The following is a 19,111-nucleotide window of genomic DNA, read 5'->3' as shown; positions in this document are numbered from 1 at the left end:
TAGTCCCCCAAAGCTTTATCAGAAGTGCTTAAGGCCCTGGGTCCCCAAGCCATACCAGGAGTGGCTGTGGCACCACCACCATCAGCAGCTGCAGCAGCCACAGATGCAGCAGTACCGAAGGCAGAGAGCTCAATGGTCACTTCAGGCTCCCAGTGTGTGGGGAACCACTTCCTCTTGGTTGCCAACCTCAACCCCGACAAAGTCATACCCCAGAGCCGTTGGTTCTCTTCGGTGCCTATGGCAATGTGCAGGGAGTGAAGATCTTATTCAACAGAAAGGAGATGATTCAGGCTGAGCTGGCCTTGAGGAATGGGCACAAGCTGTAAGGGAAGGCTCTCTGCATCCTGCAGTGGAAGCCCCAGAACTCTAAGCTGCCGGGGAGGGCAAGGAGGACCAGAGCCTCAAGAAGGACTGTGTTGACTCTCCTCTGCATCACCTTAAGAAGCCCAGATCCAAGAACTTCCAGAATATCTTCCGGCCCTCAGCCACGCTGCACCTCTCCAACCTGCCTGCCTCAGTGTCTGAGGATGAACTCAAGAACCTCTTCTCCAGCAATGGGGGTGCTGTCAAGGCCTTCAAGGTCTTCCCCAAGAACCACAAGATGGCGCTGATCCGGATGGGCTCCATAGAGCAGGCAGTCCAGGCCCTTGTACACTTGCATGGTCACCTCCTAGGCCAGCACTACCACATGCACGTCTCCTCTCCAGGATGACTCTCTAGAGGACCTGGTTGGGCTCACTACACACAAATTCCACCTGTAGAGAAAAGGACACTTTCAAAGCTACTGGAGGGACCTCCTCAGAGCAGAGATTTGTGATTTGCTTTAGAGAGAGATCAGTGACTTGACTTCATTTTAAAAGGAGTGACTGTGGCCCCCTTGCTGGCAAGGTGAGGTCCTAGCATCCTCATTTTCTTCAGAAAAGGGAGGGCACTGCCCTGTGGAGCTCCAGATATCTGGTCTCAACAGGGGCTCTTCACTTTGGCACCTGCACTTCCCTTTCTGCCTTGGAGACCTGAGGGCCCCAGATGACTGCTATAGCTTGAAGGTGAGGTGGGCTCCAAAGACTTGTGTGTTTTAACCTGTGGCGGTCAACAGATTGTGGGACTCTTCTGAAAGACTGTGCAACCATAAGGTGGGAGAGCGTTCATGAGTCTCTGGGGGACTGGTCTTGAGGCAGGCTCTATAGTCCCACTTCCCGATCTTCCTCTGCTGCTTCCTGACTGCACATGCAATGCCAACAGCCAGCCTCCAGCTTCTGTTCCAGCCCTTGTGCCTGCTACCACTCCTTCTCCACTGAGGATATATGTGCCTCACACTTCCCCATTACTCCTTTACAGCTGGGTCATTATCCTTATGCAAGGAGACAAGTAACCAAGGCAGAAGGAGGTTGGAGATGGGCACTCCTATGACAGTCCTCGCCATGTATCCTGGAAGGCTCTGGGAAGGCCCTGGGGGAGGAATATGGGAGGCTGAGGATCTTTGGGCTCAAAAGGGCCTCCAGTGCTCGAAGGAGAACTTCATGGGCCATTCTGTTGTGGCAGCTGGAGGTGGGGTGGTAGATCTGGATGCCCATAGAAACCCAGAGGGTGGAGGCCCAGCTGGTGAAGAAGTTTCAGTGGGGAATTAAAACTCACCTGGGATCTGGGCTGAGGCCATTTGTGTGACAGTGTGGCAAAGCCTCTGGCTGTGCTTTGATTGTGTCCTGAGAACCCAAGTGAGGCAGAATTCAAAGTAATGGGCTAAGTAGTCTGTAGGGAGAAGCTTGGAGACAGGGTGGCATTCAGGCTGAGTCCTGGTTACTGCTCAGTGCTCTCACACGGGTCTGAAGTCACAGAGAGGGACAAGCAGAGCAGAGGGTGTAGAGAACACACAGATTGTCACAGAAAGAAAAGAGTCCAGAGTTACAGACTGAACAGAGCTGTCCTCTTTAAAGGAATTTTCCCCAGTACAGAGAAGGACACCATGTGGTCCACACTGCCACAGTAGAAATGGTACCTGGAGGGCCAGGCGATGCCCACTGAAGGGCTGCCACTTATAAACGTGCATGCAGATGGATGGGAAAGTTAAGGGACTGGGTGTGTCCCCTGCTCACAGAGACCACCCCAGAAATCCATTTGCTCTGACTGCAACACCAAGGTAGACAGAGATCAGTACTGCTTTGGTCTGGAGGGACCAAAAGGACATCTCAAGCTGACCTGTGACATCCTCCTGCTGCTGCTGGCTTTGGAAGCAAGCAAAATGCAAGGTCCAGGCATAGTGGAGCTTTGGGTCAAGGGTCAGTGGGGCTGCTGGGACAAAGGAGACAACCTGTGACAGGCAGCAGGCTCATGTTTCCTGTCAGGAGGCCCCTGGTTGTTGTTGCAAAGCTGTGGGGGGGCAAGCCTTGGTCACACCAGGGAGCCCAGGAGGTAGGGAATGCCAAAAACAAACCAAAGCCATTCTCAGAGACAAGCTATGGACACAGAGTTTAGCCAGTCAAAGAGAGTGGCTCTATGTGCCCTAGATGGTAGAGCTGGAGGCACCGGGCCAAGTTAGACCTTTGGAACCAAGGTGGTTCTCACAGGGTCCCCAGATAATTAGTGGGCATGATGGGGCAGCAGGGTTAGGTGTATCTTTCCTCTGCTGGGTCTCGGTCTTGCTTTGGTCTGATCTCTCTTTGCTGTGACCCCGTGTGTGCCGTTGCGTGTTAGAAGTATGTGACCTATCTTTGATTTTACAGGGGCTCATGCAGTTAAGGTATGGCCCTGTGTCTGTCCCCGAAGAGATCTGGAGTCCTGAACACTGCAGACTGTTAAAGACCACAAGCGCCTTTGAAGCTGGAATGGTGTTGCTTGCATTAGGAAGTGCCCATGAGACTACTGGGGGGAGCAGAAGCAGAAATCCGTGGTTAGAGTGTGTCTGAGCACTCGTTCCTCCGCTCGAATTGGTCTTCTGGAAGGAGGCGGTACTTTTGGAGGTGGAACTTTGCTGGGGAAACTGAGTCTGCTGGGGCCGGGTCTTGTGCTTCCATAGCCCAGGCCAGCTTCTTACCCTCTCTCTGCCTCAGGACTAGGATACAGAGTCACCAGCCACCTCACTCCCCTGCCACCATGCCTTCCCTGTTGTCATGGACTGTGTCTCCTCAGTCCCCAGAGACAAATAAACCTCTCCTGCTTTAAAACTGCTTCTTGCCTAGTATTTGACCCAGCAGTGAGAGAAATCACTGCAGCCACCACACCCCCATCTTAACCACCTGAGTGGAGGCTGGGCTCTCCCCCAGCTGATGGCTGGGGTAGGCAAGGCTCCAGGGTGCCAGCTTTCCACCTGTGGGTCCTTACCCCCCCCCCCCCGGCCCACACACACACACATTCTGGAGGGCAGGACCAAATGACCCTTTCACAGGGGTCACCTAATACCATCTGGATACACAGATACTTACACTATGACTCATGATAGTACTCAAATTACAGCAATGAGGCAGCAACTAGGGGGGTTCTATGGCCGGGGGTCTCCACCAGGAGTGTTAGAGGGTCTGAGCGGTAGGAAGGTGGAGAACTACTGCCCTAGGGAACCGGGGAAGGCAGCAGGGGCTCCAGGAGACAGCTTCAACTTTCAAATGCTAGCTATCATTTCAGAGATTGCTCCTCAAACTGCCTGTCACTGCCTAGGTGAAAATAAGCCAGGCTTATCGCCGTGAAGTTAAAGATGAGCCAGTGGTAGGGGCCTCGGGGGACACAGTGATGGAGGGCAAACAGATGAGAGTAAACACTACCAGCTGTGCCTCCCTGACCCAAAGCTGACAACCGCTAAAAGGTAAGTTCACCGTGATAACCCGCGTCAGCTATCTCCTATCTCAAACATGCATCCTGTCCCTTTGGGCCTCACGGGACAGCCTTTAGCTGACGACAGAAGTTGACACGGCCCGGCGATAACAGAGGGAGGTTAATTATTGTTTCTTTGGTTGGCCCAAGGAAGTGGAGTGGTTTTAGTGCTCGAGGCTCGTGTCATCCTAAGCAGAATGAGGATTTCATGCCCCACTTCCATAAATGCCCCAGTGGATAAAGACTTGAGGTGCCTGCTTCCTGCAGGTCGTCTGGTGCATTTGTCTTTGACACACTGAGGTTTATCTCTCTCCCTAGGCTTTATTAAATGAAGGCTCACCTATCATTCCCTGTGCTCTCTGCCAAATTCTTTGAGGAGATGGAGGCAAGTGCTGGCCTTAGGCAACTTCATGCAACTTTGCTCAATGATCAAGGTGTGATTCTCCAGCTCTGTAGTCAGATTTGGGTACAGGTTCTCCTGGTGTACCCCCTGATAAATAATCACTGACTTGCAAAACAATTCCCTATTTTAGCATATTAAGTCATTTTATACAAGAAAACCTTTAGTACAGTTTACCCTTGTAAATCTATTATATTTATACAATATTTCGTTTCAATTGTATTTATGAATAACAGTAAAAAAAAACAACAAAAATCCAAAATGTCAGTACCAGAATGGGTAGATGTTTGGAGAGATTGTGGTCAGAAAAGGGATGGAGAACGAAAGCCTGTATCCCCATAACAGCCAGGTCCAGGGAGCCCAAATGCTGATCAGGAGACAAGCATGGGAGGGAGGGTCAATCAAAGGTGGCTATGGAGAAAGGCAGAAAGGTCCAGAGGCAGGTTGGAGTCTAACAAGGCTTCTTAGAACAGGGACTGAGGAACAGGCAGCTATGTGGCTGTTACAGATGGGCAGGTTAGCTAATAGGAGAGTGCAGGTTTGGGGGTTTATAGACTCATCCCACTTCCTGTTTTCTGCCATCTCTCCTTTCACTGTATGGATGAAGATGTCATCAACCAACCTCTTGATTCCCATGAACATGCTTCCTTCCCTAAAGGCACCCATACCATCATTGTCATGATGGAATCTATCCCTCTGGAATCATAAGCCAAAAGAAAACCTTTCTTCCTGAAGCTTATGTTTGACAGGCACCAGACAACCTGCAGGAAGCAGGCACCTCAAGTCTTTATCCACTGGGGCATTTATGGAAGTGGGGCATGAAATCCTCATTCTGCTTAGGATGACACGAGCCTCGAGCACTAAAACCACTCCACTTCCTTGGGCCAACCAAAGAAACAATAATTAACCTCCCTCTGTTATCGCCGGGCCGTGTCAACTTCTGTCGTCAGCTAAAGGCTGTCCCGTGAGGCCCAAAGGGACAGGATGCATGTTTGAGATAGGAGATAGCTGACGCGGGTTATCACGGTGAACTTACCTTTTAGCGGTTGTCAGCTTTGGGTCAGGGAGGCACAGCTGGTAGTGTTTACTCTCATCTGTTTGCCCTCCATCACTGTGTCCCCCGAGGCCCCTACCACTGGCTCATCTTTAACTTCACGGCGATAAGCCTGGCTTATTTTCACCTAGGCAGTGACAGGCAGTTTGAGGAGCAATCTCTGAAATGATAGCTAGCATTTGAAAGTTGAAGCTGTCTCCTGGAGCCCCTGCTGCCTTCCCCGGTTCCCTAGGGCAGTAGTTCTCCACCTTCCTACCGCTCAGACCCTCTAACACTCCTGGTGGAGACCCCCGGCCATAGAACCCCCCTAGTTGCTGCCTCATTGCTGTAATTTGAGTACTATCATGAGTCATAGTGTAAGTATCTGTGTATCCAGATGGTATTAGGTGACCCCTGTGAAAGGGTCATTTGGTCCTGCCCTCCAGAATGTGTGTGTGTGTGGGCCGGGGGGGGGGGGGTAAGGACCCACAGGTGGAAAGCTGGCACCCTGGAGCCTTGCCTACCCCAGCCATCAGCTGGGGGAGAGCCCAGCCTCCACTCAGGTGGTTAAGATGGGGGTGTGGTGGCTGCAGTGATTTCTCTCACTGCTGGGTCAAATACTAGGCAAGAAGCAGTTTTAAAGCAGGAGAGGTTTATTTGTCTCTGGGGACTGAGGAGACACAGTCCATGACAACAGGGAAGGCATGGTGGCAGGGGAGTGAGGTGGCTGGTGACTCTGTATCCTAGTCCTGAGGCAGAGAGAGGGTAAGAAGCTGGCCTGGGCTATGGAAGCACAAGACCCGGCCCCAGCAGACTCAGTTTCCCCAGCAAAGTTCCACCTCCAAAAGTACCGCCTCCTTCCAGAAGACCAATTCGAGCGGAGGAACGAGTGCTCAGACACACTCTAACCACGGATTTCTGCTTCTGCTCCCCCCAGTAGTCTCATGGGCACTTCCTAATGCAAGCAACACCATTCCAGCTTCAAAGGCGCTTGTGGTCTTTAACAGTCTGCAGTGTTCAGGACTCCAGATCTCTTCGGGGACAGACACAGGGCCATACCTTAACTGCATGAGCCCCTGTAAAATCAAAGATAGGTCACATACTTCTAACACGCAACGGCACACACGGGGTCACAGCAAAGAGAGATCAGACCAAAGCAAGACCGAGACCCAGCAGAGGAAAGATACACCTAACCCTGCTGCCCCATCATGCCCACTAATTATCTGGGGACCCTGTGAGAACCACCTTGGTTCCAAAGGTCTAACTTGGCCCGGTGCCTCCAGCTCTACCATCTAGGGCACATAGAGCCACTCTCTTTGACTGGCTAAACTCTGTGTCCATAGCTTGTCTCTGAGAATGGCTTTGGTTTGTTTTTGGCATTCCCTACCTCCTGGGCTCCCTGGTGTGACCAAGGCTTGCCCCCCCACAGCTTTGCAACAACAACCAGGGGCCTCCTGACAGGAAACATGAGCCTGCTGCCTGTCACAGGTTGTCTCCTTTGTCCCAGCAGCCCCACTGACCCTTGACCCAAAGCTCCACTATGCCTGGACCTTGCATTTTGCTTGCTTCCAAAGCCAGCAGCAGCAGGAGGATGTCACAGGTCAGCTTGAGATGTCCTTTTGGTCCCTCCAGACCAAAGCAGTACTGATCTCTGTCTACCTTGGTGTTGCAGTCAGAGCAAATGGATTTCTGGGGTGGTCTCTGTGAGCAGGGGACACACCCAGTCCCTTAACTTTCCCATCCATCTGCATGCACGTTTATAAGTGGCAGCCCTTCAGTGGGCATCGCCTGGCCCTCCAGGTACCATTTCTACTGTGGCAGTGTGGACCACATGGTGTCCTTCTCTGTACTGGGGAAAATTCCTTTAAAGAGGACAGCTCTGTTCAGTCTGTAACTCTGGACTCTTTTCTTTCTGTGACAATCTGTGTGTTCTCTACACCCTCTGCTCTGCTTGTCCCTCTCTGTGACTTCAGACCCGTGTGAGAGCACTGAGCAGTAACCAGGACTCAGCCTGAATGCCACCCTGTCTCCAAGCTTCTCCCTACAGACTACTTAGCCCATTACTTTGAATTCTGCCTCACTTGGGTTCTCAGGACACAATCAAAGCACAGCCAGAGGCTTTGCCACACTGTCACACAAATGGCCTCAGCCCAGATCCCAGGTGAGTTTTAATTCCCCACTGAAACTTCTTCACCAGCTGGGCCTCCACCCTCTGGGTTTCTATGGGCATCCAGATCTACCACCCCACCTCCAGCTGCCACAACAGAATGGCCCATGAAGTTCTCCTTCGAGCACTGGAGGCCCTTTTGAGCCCAAAGATCCTCAGCCTCCCATATTCCTCCCCCAGGGCCTTCCCAGAGCCTTCCAGGATACATGGCGAGGACTGTCATAGGAGTGCCCATCTCCAACCTCCTTCTGCCTTGGTTACTTGTCTCCTTGCATAAGGATAATGACCCAGCTGTAAAGGAGTAATGGGGAAGTGTGAGGCACATATATCCTCAGTGGAGAAGGAGTGGTAGCAGGCACAAGGGCTGGAACAGAAGCTGGAGGCTGGCTGTTGGCATTGCATGTGCAGTCAGGAAGCAGCAGAGGAAGATCGGGAAGTGGGACTATAGAGCCTGCCTCAAGACCAGTCCCCCAGAGACTCATGAACGCTCTCCCACCTTATGGTTGCACAGTCTTTCAGAAGAGTCCCACAATCTGTTGACCGCCACAGGTTAAAACACACAAGTCTTTGGAGCCCACCTCACCTTCAAGCTATAGCAGTCATCTGGGGCCCTCAGGTCTCCAAGGCAGAAAGGGAAGTGCAGGTGCCAAAGTGAAGAGCCCCTGTTGAGACCAGATATCTGGAGCTCCACAGGGCAGTGCCCTCCCTTTTCTGAAGAAAATGAGGATGCTAGGACCTCACCTTGCCAGCAAGGGGGCCACAGTCACTCCTTTTAAAATGAAGTCAAGTCACTGATCTCTCTCTAAAGCAAATCACAAATCTCTGCTCTGAGGAGGTCCCTCCAGTAGCTTTGAAAGTGTCCTTTTCTCTACAGGTGGAATTTGTGTGTAGTGAGCCCAACCAGGTCCTCTAGAGAGTCATCCTGGAGAGGAGACGTGCATGTGGTAGTGCTGGCCTAGGAGGTGACCATGCAAGTGTACAAGGGCCTGGACTGCCTCCTCTATGGAGCCCATCCGGATCAGCGCCATCTTGTGGTTCTTGGGGAAGACCTTGAAGGCCTTGACAGCACCCCCATTGCTGGAGAAGAGGTTCTTGAGTTCATCCTCAGACACTGAGGCAGGCAGGTTGGAGAGGTGCAGCGTGGCTGAGGGCCGGAAGATGTTCTGGAAGTTCTTGGATCCGGGCTTCTTAAAGCAATGCAGAGGAGAGTCAACACAGTCCTTCTTGAGGCTCTGGTCCTCCTTGCCCTCCCCGGCAGCTTAGAGTTCTGGGGCTTCCACTGCAGGATGCAGAGAGCCTTCCCTTACAGCTTGTGCCCATTCCTCAAGGCCAGCTCAGCCTGAATCATCTCCTTTCTGTTGAACAAGATCTTCACTCGCTGCACATTGCCATAGGCACCGAAGAGAACCAAAGGCTCTGGGGTATGACTTTGTCGGGGTTGAGGTTGGCAACCAAAAGGATGTGGTTTCCCACACACGGGGAGCCTGAGGTGACCATTGAGTTCTCTGCCCCCGGTACTGCTGCATCTGTGGCTGCTGCAGCTGCTGATGGTGGTGGTGCCACAGCCACTCTTGGTATGGCTTGGGGACCCAGGGCCTTAAGCACTTCTGATAAAGCTTTGGGGGACTAGGGCCTCCAAGGCTCTGGGATGGCCACGCCTTCAGTTTGAGGAATTGCAAAGGTGTGAGGTAATGCAGTGCCTGCACAGGGAGATGCCAAGGTCACGGCAGGTGCAGCGTAGGCTGCGGCCATGTTCTGAACTTGGACCTGTGAGGGCTGACTGTCATCTGAGGGTAGGTCGTGGTGCGTGTAGTCACGGTTCCTGTCGTTGTTTTACTTGACAATGAGGCTGGTGAGCCCAGAGAAGGAAATGCGTAGTGTGCAGCAGGCATTGTAGATGTTCTGCCCATCCAAGACCAGCTTGGCATGCTAGGCATTTGTCGTGTGGGCATACTGTGATGGCGCTTGAACCGGTTGTCTTTGGTAGAGATGATGATTTTCAGAACCTGGCCAAACTGGAGAAGAGCTGGAGCAGCACTTCCAAGGTCACACAGTAGAAGTAGTTCTCCACAAGGATCCTGAGCACAGGGCTCTGCCCAGCCAGCACTAACTCCGTGTCCACAGCAGAGGGGAGGTGGCCGAGGCCACAGTCCCTGCCTGGTAGGAGTCCTCGGCCTACAGGTATGGCTGGGCAGGTGCCTGGCTGTGGACAGCCCCCTGGCCAGAGGCAGCAGGCTGTCTGGGGACAGCCCCCTGGCTGGAGGCGGCCGCCCTGCTAAGGGCACCCACCTGACTCAGGGCAGCCATCTGGCTGGGGGAGCTGCTCAGCTTGACTCCTTGTAGTGGGAGAACTGGATGTGCACGGGCTGCCCGCGCAGCACAGGAGTCATCCAGGTGTGGTGGTTGACCATGCCGTTGGCGGACTCCTCTCCACTCATCTCCAGGAAGGCCTGGTTCTTAGCCTTCAGAAACAGGTTAGAGACCTTCCCAAAAGCCAGCGCGAGACAGAGAATCTCTTCCTCCGTGCCACTGCTTGGCAACCTGTGGATGTGGATCACTCTGGAGGGGCCTTGGGTGCCCCTGCTGTCCCCTTTGAACCTCTTGCTGTCATTTCTCTTGGCTGCGGGGGGGGGGCGAGTTCCTCCTCATGACAGCGACTTGATTCTGGACAGGGAATTGAGAAGAGTTCACAGCCCACATAAGGCCCTGTATCTGCTCCTGTGTCTGAGGCACACAACACAAGCGCAACAGACAGAGTGGAGGGGAGTGAACAGCCCAGCCTTCCGAGTTGGATACAAAGTTGCCCTGATTGGAGAGGCACCTGTCTCCACTGTGGATCACTGAGAAGGTCCTCTCCCAGTCCTGTACCTGTCTTTGTCTCTTTGGGTCTCTCTCTTTCAGTCCCTGCTTTGGCCTCCTACTCTGTGTGTCCATGTTCCCATGTTCTCTCTGTCTCTCTGTCTCTCTGTCTCTCTCTCTCTCTCTCTCTCTCTCTCTCTCTCTCTCTCTCTCTCTCTCTCTCTCTCTCTTTCTCCCCTTCTCCTTCCCCCTCTCTCTCCTCTCACTCTCTCTCTGTCTCTCTCTCTTCCTCACCCCTCTCTCTGTCTCTGTTTCTCTCTCTTTCTCCCCCTGCTTTTCTCAGTCTCTCTCTCTGTCTCTCTGTTTCTTTTTCTCTCTCTTTATCTCTCTCTATATCCCTTGCTCTTCCCCCTCCCCATGACCCCCCTCCCCGCGCGGTTTTGTTTGTTTTTGTGTGTGTGTATGTGTGTGTGTATATGCGTGCATGTTTGTGTGTTTTCCTGTGTTTTTCCCATGTTTGCTGCCTGGAATGCAGGATGAACAGATATGGTTTCTCAACTAGTGTGCCTGTTTCCCTGTCAACTCATCCATTTTGACCTAGAGCTGCACAGTTTTCCTTGAACATCTCTCTGCTGCTATACAGTACTCATTAATTAGTGAGCTCCCAAGTTTCAAGAAGAGGTCAGAAGTAGTTACCTGCAAATCACCTTTTGTTTTTTCTTAAATGTACATTAGAAGTTTAACTGCTGACTGCTAGCAGCACCCTTTTCCTTTTGGGTACTGGATTCTTGGGCAGAAAGCATCCTGTTTTATCTACAATCTGATTGTTTCAGCAAGAGATAAAGATGCTACACTGTTGTGTATCACCCAGCAGTGTGCTCTGTCCATGGTGGAGGAGAAGCCACTAAGTTCAAGGTAGACTTACTAATGTTTCAGCTGGAGGACCTGAGCACTGGGGAGTCACTGGGTTCAGGAATGGAGCCACAGACATCCAGGGACCCCTCTGCTGTAGATTTATTTACCTGGATCACTCTTAAGCCAAGAGTTAAGTTTGGGAATGTAGCCCATGTATTATCCAGTATCAGAACATGGGAAGGAGTGTCCTGTGCTGATAAGCAGAGCTATGTCCTTCAGTTAACTGGAGCCTTGTGGGGTTTTCCACCTCCCAGCTTGGGAAGGAGGGCTCTGTTCTGGATGATAACTACCATTCTATCCTGTCGGAAGTGGGGAGGCCTGGAGGTATTTATTCCTGAGGGTGCTGAGATATAGACATATTTCTTCATGTCTGATAATGTCCTTGCTGAGAAAGACCCATTACTCACCGGACTCATGTAAAACACCTTTCATTAATTCTAGGAAGATCTCCTTGATAAAAACTTGATAGAGTAGAATTTAGTGTTATTTGGATTTTAAAATATTATAGTACAATGACTGAAATAGTAAAGTGGTGCCACTCAGAGCAATAGAAACTAGTTCACTTTGATCACTGTAGGTAATTTTCAATAGCATTATTGGTTTTGGTCATGGTTACATGAATGTGTCTGAAATACCAGTCATTTTTGCTTTTCTATTTTTTATCCCTTGTCTTATGACTTATTTTATTAAAATAGATGTTAGGGAAAATTCAAAACTGTAGTATATCAAGGGGACTCGTAGGCCCCCCCTGTTTTTTTTTTTTTTTTTTTTGTTCTAAATTTAAAAACTATAATTCTATAAATTTTGGCTCTTCTATGTGTTTGACAACTATTTTTTTCTTTCTAATTTTTCTGAGTATAATAAACCGCTCTTACCTGGTCCTGTGGTTTGCATTTTCCTTCTGTCAAGGTTATTTATTATTTCGTGATTATTATTTACTTTTTGCTGGAGAAACTCTTCTTTACTGCATAAATTATTCCTTCATCAGATTTTGCTCCTCCTACATGCAGCTTAATCTATCAATGCCAAAGCATTTGGTCCTAGGGGCTTCAGGGACTGTACATACTGATATTAAAGGATTTCTGCATGCTTACATTTGCCAATCTTATCTTTAACATTTCAAGTCAAATATTAAGATTAGAATTCAATGAATTAGATGTCATTGGATTTTATCTAGTCCTGCTCCATTTTTACAACCCCTCCTGGCTCTCTGGAACTAGTACTTTCACTTTTTATTTCTTTCTGTACCGAGCATGATCTATATAATCCACAGGGAATGACTGATCAAAGTACATCACAATCATGGTCACAAGTAAGAATTTTCATGCAGCTCTAATATGCTCAGAGACAAGGAATCATCAGCCCTTACAACAAGAAATTGAGTCACTGCAATTTGGACATGACAATGGATGGAGAGTGAAGATATGCTGGATACCTCGAATCCTGAACAGCTAAAGAACACAGTACGTAGGAGTTGAGATTTCCATCCTGGAGGAAAGTCCTCAGTCCCCCTAACTGATAGGAAGTTTGAGGTAGTAAATAGGATGAAGGATGGAATGTGGAGGATTGCAAAATACTCTGTTACTTGTGGGCTGTTGGTTCATGCTCAATAGCTCTTGGGGGATAGTTGTCCAAGATGCCTTGCTTTTCCTGGAAAACTGAAAGGAATACTTGATGTCAAATGTCCTCAAAGCCTTCACCCAAATGACAATTTACTCTGCTGGAAAACATTTTTTTCATAGCTTAATCCTAGGTAGAGAACAGGTTTTCTGCCTGCCTTAGTCACCTCTAGACACCCTGCCTTATCTAAAGAATAAACATTCGGGAGAAGTCACATCCTGGGGAAACCATGTGATAACACTGTTGCCAGAGAAAGGAAAAAGAATATGACGTGAAGGTAACGTCACCAGAGAAACATTTTTGATGATCACAGCCCAGGGCTATGATGCCTCCTACCAAAGTATTAAGTCATGTTAAGCATATATTTCTCTGCCCCTCCACCATTGAGCCATTAGATTGCTAATAATCTATTTTCACTTTTTTTTGCTTCAGGCAAATCAGCTGCACCGATCTGAGCCAATGGTTGTTATTTTTTCTTTCTCTTAGGAATCCATTCAGAAAAACATGGTGAACTGAACTGTTCCAAATGCTCGTTGAGAAGGAAAATATAACCCCCATGTAACTACACTTAGACATTCAGGAAATTTGCCACTACTGAATGAATAAAATTTTTGAAACACAAATCTTTTTTCATAAAACCTGCCCTGAAAGTACTATTAAAAGACAATAAAAACAATATAAGTCATGAAATTTAATTTCCATAAAGTCTGTTTAGGAACAAATGAAAATAAATGGCATCATTTGGATTTTATACATTTTTGTATTCTAAAAGATGACTGAACAGTATATAGTGTTGTTATAGCTTGTGAGTTAGTGAGATGAATGTCAGGAACATATAGAATAGTTAGGAACACTATGCTATTAGGTACTATCACTACGAAGTAAGTGATGCACTATTATTTGGTGGTATACTTAAATAGGTAAATATGTTTATTGTAAAATGTCTTTGTATCTACTACTGTGAGGAAACACCATGACAAAGCCTATTTCTAAGAGTAAACAAGTATTTGGGGGCTTTCTCACAGTTCCAGGGGGTTAGTCAAATATCAATGGTTAGTATCATGGTGATAAGCAGGCAGCCATGGTACTAGAGAAGTAGCTGAGAGCTTTGCATCCTAATCTTCAGGCAGAGAAAGAGAGTGCACATGAGAGAGAGAGAGAGAGGTAGAGAGAGAGAGAGAGACAGAGAGAGACACAGAGAGAGACAGAGAGACACAGAGAGAGACAAAGAGACAGAGACAGAAACAGAGAGACAGAGAGACAGAAAAGGAAGAGAAGAGAAGAGGAAGAGAAGAGGGCCTGGTATGCACTTTTGAACCTCAAATCCCAGTCTCGGGACACAATTCCACACATCCTAATCCTCTAAGCATTTAAACATATGAGTCTATGGGTGAACATTTTAATTCAAACCACCACAGAAAGTCTATGAAAATCGACACTAATAGAATCACATAAATTTTTCAGTTAAAAATCATAAAATCAGACAACCTTTGGCTAGAGAGATGCTCAGTAATTAAGAGCACCTGCTGTACTTGTGAAGAACTTGGGTTCAATACCCAACATGCACATGGTGATTCACAACTGTCCATAACTCTAGTTCCAGAACATACATAATACAAAGACATATATAAAAGCAAAACCACTCATACATAAAAATAAATAAATTTAAACATAAAATAAAATAATACCAAACAGGTTAAAATTGGAGCAATCAGAAACAAAGAAAACATGGAGTAAGAAGAAAATACTTGCTAGTGACTGTGATTCGCAAGGATCAGAGTATAATAATGTTCATTTAAAATGGATATGGTATTGGTACTCCCAAGAAAGCACTAGAAATCAGGGTGGATTATGGAAAAGTTATAATTGGTATGTGAGACACTCATATAGAATATAATGACTGGTTTGTGGGGGCTTTGGGGGTTGCTTTTATTTTAAAAATTATATGAAGAAAGCTTAACTACAAAGAACAGTACAGTAGGTACATTACTTTCAAATGAAGTAAATGTTAGATTAAGAAATCTCTAAAAGGAAAGATAAATGTTATAAAATGACAAAGGAGTCAATCATCCAAAAGGACATTATATTCCCAAATATATGTGCCCCAATGACAGTGTTAAAACATATGAAATAAATATTAAGAGAGTAGCAGGGGAAAGTTCACAGTGCTGATGTGAACTCCTCCACCATATATTGGTAAATCAGGAAGCAGATGACCAGAAATGATACAATTTGAGCATAATTGGCAGTCATGTCGATCTGCTTGGCATGTATAGAATTTAGTATATATAAATACAGTAGGTTTCAAGTCTCTCAAGGCAATTGCAAACAATTGCAAAGATAGTTCATTTTTGGACACAACCTATTTAAAAAATAGAATAGAAGCAATAACTGAACTTATACCTTATATAATAGTGCAGTGGAAACTTAAGGGTTCTTTGAACAGTCATTTGCGTTGGACAGTGTTTTCCTGGGGCACACACATGAAAGAGGGTTTTTCTGAAGGGGACACAGATGAAAGGCTAAGGCAGACACATGAAGGAATGATTGGCTGAAGCAGACATAGGTGAAAGATCTATTAAAACAAGCACATGAAAGGACACATAATGAAAGATTCTTCCCTAGTGACAGACATGTATTGTTCTGCCTTGTATTGTGTAATTGAGTTCCATTTGTTGAGACTCCATAGAGAGAGAAAAAAATTCTGGTGGTGTGTTGTGGCTTGTCACTTTTTGTAGACTTGGGGTGATTAGCAGAGTGATATCAAGCTGAGACGAACTCATGTGGAGTTTTCCTAAGTCAGACTCACATGCTGAGGCAAGACCTATGGAGGACACCTGATGTTTGGAGGGAGTGTAAAAAGAACTCAACAAACAGTGATAAAGGCTGTGGTTGGCTCACTGGTAGAGTTGACTATGTGTGTTTGTCTCCTGTCTTTGCTAAGAAAGGAACAGCCCAGAACTTCTCTTGGTGTCCCTCCGGGTCCCTCCTGCTGAATCAAGCCAAAGCTGAGGCCTGGCTGTCTTTGCTATGTAGTGCCACTGCTGCTGATTTGTATTTGCTATTTTGACTCTACTGAACTAGACTGTTGGTATATCTGTGAAGTGTTTATGAGTGGATTGAGCTGTTCTGTAAACCTATAAATTAAACTGCCAATTTCCAGACAACAAAGATGGGAATTTTTTTAAGAACCATTTCTAAACAGGTCTATTTCCACCACCACCACCACCACCACCACCACCACCACCACCACCACCACTACCGCTTTTATCCTTTCTTTTCTACTACTTTTGGTGGGTGATGGGCTAAGGGGGAGATTAAAGCATTTAAAAACCACCATTGAAAGTAGACTTTGAAAAAAATAAAATTAGATAATAGTAAACTTTATTTTTCCCATAAGGATAAATTTTAACCAAGTGACACATTTAAATCTTTTACAGGAATTGAGAAGCTAAAAACATGGTAATCGAGGAGGGAGAGTTTCCATAATAGGCAGTGGAATGGATAATAAAGTGACAGTAGCAAAATCCTCCATGTGGCAGTGCAGTTATTTCAGGGAGATGGGCTTAAATTCACCTTAAACGTCTTATAAATATTCAGGATAACTTTGAATAAAATTTATAGTAACATGTCCATGTGTTATTATATGTCTTAGTCAGGGTTTTATTGCTGTGAACAGACACCATAACCAAGGCAAATCTTATAAAAGACAACATTTAACTGGGGCTGGCTTACAGGTTCAGAGGTTCAGTCCATTATCATCAAGGCAGGAACATGGCAGCATCCAGGCAGGCATGGTGCAGGAGGAGCTGAGAGTTCTATATCTTCATCTGAAGGCTGCTATCAGAAGACTGACTTTCACGCAGTTAGGATGAAGGTAATAAAGTCCATACCCACAGTGACACACCAACACCAACAAAGCCACATTTTCTAATAGTGCCACTCCCTGTGTTGAGCATATACAAACCATCACAGAACATAAACAAAAGAAAATAAAAACACAATATAAATGTCATTATTTTTAAAAGTATCTAATCACAAATGCAGGTGGTAAAAAGAGAAATAGGAGAGAAGAATGATAAAAATCATACAATTCCCACTAAAATGTATTACTAATTTTGCATATGTTGAAAATGTGCATGGATGTAAATGCATTAGCCTGTGCATGCATATGTGGATGCCAGATATTGACCTTGGGTAATTTCCTTTACCATTCCCACCTTTACTTTTTTGAGACAGAATAATCTTTCATTGAGTATAGAGTTTATCATTTTGCCTGGCTGGATTGGCTAGGTAGAAGGGCTCTGGAATCCACTTGGATTAGAGGTATGTGAGATGCTACACCTAGCTTTTACATAGGAGTTTGAGATGCAAACTACTCAGATCTTTATTCCTGGACAGGAAGCACTTTACCTGTGAGTCATCTTCCCAGGCGCTATTAATTGTGTATGTAAAAATTTACAAGCATATCCAGCTCCATGTGTTGCCATATACAGGGTCATATATTTGAACACTTAGTTGTAGGCATAAATTTTTTCTAACCTACTTTAATCGGGTTCAACCTCTCCTCTAGCCCACCACCCACAGGAGTCAGTGGAAGAGAAAAGTTAATATGACACAGGGGAAGTAGATGTTTAGAAATGTTTTTTTGGGGTGAGTTCAATCTTCATTGTCAGGTTACCAGCAGTTCAGTCCAGTAGCAAACACCAAATACAAATCAGCAGCTGCAATCCAGTCCACTTGTCATTCTCCAATACACAAACCAGCAAACAGCAATTCAATCCAGAAGAAACTGCTAGGCTCACCAACTGGCTCAAGGCCTCGGAAGCAGCAAGAAGTCTCGGGAACCTCAAGAGAAGTTCCTTGTCTAGTTTCTATGGCATCACCACAAGCAGAGATCAGCAACACAATATAAAGCAAACCCATACATGTATGCCGTTAGCAAACTGTAGCAAGGCAGAGCAAGGCAAATCAATTTTCCAGCTCCCACTGTCAGTGGGATCATAGTTATGTTCTTTCTAAACATCACATGCCCTTTTACATGTCTACTACAGCAAAACATCCTTTCACCCCTGTACCCCAGCAAAACAGCATTTGACATAACTGACTTTCCAAAGAAACCAGAAGTTTCCAGTTCACTTGGTCTTCAGTTGGTAATGGCATTTTGTAGAGACAGCCTTGCTAGAGGAAGGACTTCATCAGCCTTTGAGACTTTATAACTGCATCCCACTTACAAATTTCTCTCTGCTTCGTGCTTGTAGTTGAAAATGTGATTTTTTTTTCAGATTCCTGCTCTAGCCTCTTCCTTCTCTTCTTTTCTCCTCTTCTCTTTCTTGCCTCCACCATTTAACTCTTCCTTTAGGTGTCTTTAGCCATGTTGTTTTACTGTAGCAACAGAAAAGTAGCTAATAAATCACACCATTTTTTCACGTTTAATATTTTTATTTGTGACTTATTATCAGTAAATGTCTTGTATGCTTACCTTTTTGCATATATTCTTTTCAAAATAATTTATTCAGTAGGGGTGAAGCTTCTAATTGGGCACCAGCAGCATTTCTCCATGTTTAATGATATAAGTAAGTACCATCTTCAGTAATAGGGACTTATTTTCAAATTGTAGAGAAATACCAATATCTTTGACAAAAGGCTGTGATGTTTGAGACATTTGATGGGACCTCTATGACCAACAACTTAACAGGATGTGATCCAATCCTGGTACTAGAGGCTTTTCTTGGTAGCATATTTCTAGCTGGGACATTGTCTCTCTTATTATATGGTGATTCCATTTAAATTTCATTCATATGTGTATATATTTTTGGAAGCTTCTACAATAGTATGTTTCCATTTCATTTTTTAAAGGCCTTTAGCATTAGTTGTTGCGCCCTGGATTCCCTCTTACCCTGCTCTTACAATCCTATTTAATTTTCCCTTTCTAGTTTCTCCTTTCTCTCTCCATAACTTTATATTTTATTCCATATCTTGAGAGATCTTCTCCTACCCCTGGTCCATTTCTGAGTATCTAACCTTTGTGATTATTCAGATTTTCACACATATATAAACTCTTAAAAGCTATGATCCACATGTAAGAGAAAACATGCAGTATTCGATTGTTGGGTCTGGTCTATGTCCCTCAGGATGATTGTTTCTGGTTCCATCTATTCACCTTCACATTTCATAATTTTATTTTTCATCACAGCTGTATAATACTTCATTATGTAAATGTACCACATTTTCATTATCTATTCATAGTTGAAGGACATCTATGCTATTTCCGATTTTAGGCTCTCATGAATAGAGCAGAAATGAATGTATATGAGCAACTATTTCTGTAGTGAGAGAGAGAGTCCTTTGGGTGCATGCCCAAGTTGGATCTTCA

General features: G+C 46.2%; 1 pseudogene across 1 annotated transcript; it reads right to left on the bottom strand.

The window, feature by feature from the left end:
- Positions 1-8,318: 8,318 nt before the first annotated feature.
- Positions 8,319-8,898, bottom strand: LOC308415870 (polypyrimidine tract-binding protein 1-like; annotated as a pseudogene). Its single transcript has one exon. The product of its transcript is annotated as a polypyrimidine tract-binding protein 1-like (transcript).
- Between the last annotated feature and the right edge of the window lie 10,213 nt (positions 8,899-19,111).

Source organism: Micromys minutus (assembly GCF_963924665.1).
Source record: "Micromys minutus genome assembly, chromosome: X".
NCBI lineage: Eukaryota > Metazoa > Chordata > Mammalia > Rodentia > Muridae > Micromys > Micromys minutus.
The sequence above is the reverse complement of the archived record's forward strand: the minus strand, read 5'-3'. Positions and strand labels throughout refer to the sequence as shown.